Here is a 3,283-nt window from a genome sequence, read left to right as displayed (position 1 = left end):
ATAATTATTGTAATACTTAGACTGAAAGCCGTAATACTTCACCATAAATAAAACTATTTTAAGGAAAAATAAAAGTCTGACATTGATTTAGATAAAAAATTGAAGTTTTTTAAAGGCCATTCTACGTTCGTTAGTTCTTTATTGATGAACACATTTTTTAAAACAAGTATAGAATTTATAGAGAAGAAAAAAACTAAAAAGTTGCGAAAAGAGGCAAATTAATTTTTAAAGCGTGTACAGTAGACATAGAAAACATATTTTTGATCGAAATAAAGCTTGTTTATGTGCGAAGAAAAAACGCTATTTTAAACTTCTATTTGTGCAATATTCCATATATTTTTGTCAACAAGACCGTTCTTTGAATTTGTTCAGAAACAAAAGTTTTATTTCCACCGCAAAAATTCTTTTACTTCTCCGTAGTTCGTGTTTTCTAAATCAGTTTGCATTTTTTCAACACTTTTTAGTCAAAAAGAGATATTTCTCTGCAAACATGCCCATTTCAGGGGAAATTTAATTGTTTATAATGCTATAATAATTCGAGAACGGTTAAATGTAAAAAAAAGTGTAAGCGGAAAACCATATTATCTTGGTTCAAACTTTTCAAAACATATTTTACAACATTTTTTTCTACATAAATACTGTATTTATTTAAAAACTGATTTAAAAAATCAACTTCCAACTGTCAAAAATTTAAAGTAACACTTAATTCTAGACCTCGCTGTGCATATATTGAGTGGCGGCTACATTGTTATATAAATACAGAAAATGTCAAGAATATTTATATATCGATATATGTAATTAAAAATTTCTCATAAGGACAACCGCAGGATTTCGCCGGGAGCGGGTGCTAATCTGGAAAATTGCACCCGCTCCCAGCGAAATCGCGGTAAAATTTGAGCCACAACCACGTCTCACGACCGTGAGATAGGTCGTTACAGTCTGTAAAGGAATCAGTACGACGATCCAGCAAAAGCTTCGTGCTCCCTAAGAACACGGAGCGACCCAAGGACTACGGCTTTCTGCATTTTTCCCGCAAGTGTTTTAGCATATTGTTGACACGCAGGAATGCTGTTTAGGCTATTAGCAAGTGAAAGCTTGGCACCTCCAAGAGCGCCGATCATAAGGACGATTAGTTTAACAGAATATAGCGGGTAAAATCGTTGCAATTCCTTTATAAGGTCTCGATACCTCTCTTTCTTTTCATTCTCCTTGGCTATGATGTTTTTGTTAGCTGGTGCCGAAAATTCGATAACGAACATGGTTCGCTTCTCAAAGTCAAGAAGAACCATGTAAGGCCTCGAGTGAGCAACACAAACAATTGTCGAGAATATTAAGTTCCACTATATGCGGCACTTGCCATTCTCGACCATCGACTCGATTTCCCTAGGAGCATGTAGAGGAGCGATATTAAGGTTAATGCCGTCAGAGTGACAGAGATGGTAATAAAGCACTCTTAGTGCCGCATTGTGCCTTTAAATGTAGGTCGTTCCCGCGTGAGTTGGAGAACTAGATAGTATGTGAGCTAAATGCTCGGTGTGCCCATGGCACGCCCTGCAGCTGTCATCAGGAATGTCTTGGCTCAAAATTTGGCGACGGTATGTTAAGTTGGAAATGACACTGTCTTGGCATGCAAAAATGAAACCCTCCGTACCAGACTTCAATCCGGGCGATTTAACGAAAGCAATCGTTAGCTCACAAGACATTGACTGATCCTTCACATTTCTGTGGGAGATCCCGTGCATCCTCTTATCGAGGAACTGTTTACAAAAGTTTTTCTCTTGTGCTTTCTTAATCCCAATTTTCAGAATTGAGTATTCGTGATAGATAAGGTTTGATGCATTTTGCTTACCCCTAATACTGAAGTCAAGTCCGAATGTTTCAGCAGCCTCCTCGGCTGCTTTGTACAGAAACGCTCCTTTGCCCACTTCTTCGTGATTCCTGACCATTTTAAGAAAAGGGTCTCTTCCATTTGCAACTCTATGTGCTGTACTCAGAATAATCCTGTTGTGAAGACATTCAAGACTCAATATGCCGCGACCACCTTGACGGCGTAAGATGTACAGTCGCGGAACGGAAAACTTAAGATCCATGCTTTTGTTCATGTGCATAACCTTTCTTGTCCCGATATCAACGGATCTGATCTAGTATGAGGTGAAAATACCGGCCAAATGCTGATGGGTTGAAGAAAACTTCTTCCACCGGAAGGTTTTGATACAACCTGGTCCCGATGGGGAATAGTTCTTCATCACTCTTAATACTTTTTTCACCTCCTCGGTAGTGATGTGTGGGCATTCTTTATCAGGTGTTATGAGGGCAACACATAACTCCTTGAAGCTATTTATATTTTCTGAGTCTTCGTCCAGTCTATGCTGCACTTCGTAGACTTCTCTCCAAAATACTTCGACCTCCTCTGGTTTGGGTGCGTGTTCGACAGTAACTGGAGGGTCTTGGAAGAGTAGAGATGGGTCAGAGAGATACTGTTGATTTTCTCTGACCCACCTCTCCGTCCGCTCTAGACTTCTCTTAGAGTCAGATAGTATCCATATTCGCTCAACAATATGCTGCCTGATGGTCAGCAGATTTGACTTGTTAAATGTGTGATATCGGGTCCGGAGTTCGCGCGCGAACTTTCGATCCTTGGCGGTAAAATTCCTGCCAGATGTGATCTAGTCAATCAAACGCTGAATGCTGGACGCGTACTGTCTTGCTCAGCCTATCTTTATGGCAAGTTGATGCATTCGCTTTTTGGTCTTATGATCAACCGTTGGTTTTGTTTTACGGTTTGCATCGGCCAAAGCTCTCGCTGCATTATCCACACAATAACACAGGCCAACAATTCTCAGAACCAGAGACCAGACCTACTATACCCGAAGGTTTTTGCTGCGCTGAATCCGAATCTGACCTCAGAAAAATTCCATCACCCTCAGTGATAACTAACTTTTTGATAAGATTTTTCATAGCCGAGATATGGCGGATTCAAATATGAAAAATTTCACCCCCAAGCCCGGTAACTTTCGAGCCCATAACCTGAGACTCCCATAACCCGATTTCCTCTACCCCCAAACCCGGTCACGTGCGTATCATTGAGCTTAAACCCCTACAATCCAATTTCCTTAACCCCCGATCCTTGTTACTTACCTTGATCACTTATAAATTGGGTTTATAGCCTCACATATGCTACATAGGGTGTTTTAACGTTGTTACGAAACTGCGAAAATACTTAACTTCAATCAATGATATATCGATGAAAAAAAAGCTATCTTGAATCTGAAAAATGGATTTC

The sequence above is a fragment of the Belonocnema kinseyi genome, chromosome 9, assembly GCF_010883055.1.
Source record: "Belonocnema kinseyi isolate 2016_QV_RU_SX_M_011 chromosome 9, B_treatae_v1, whole genome shotgun sequence".
Classification (NCBI taxonomy): Eukaryota; Metazoa; Arthropoda; class Insecta; order Hymenoptera; family Cynipidae; genus Belonocnema; species Belonocnema kinseyi.
This window is presented reverse-complemented; position numbering follows the sequence as displayed.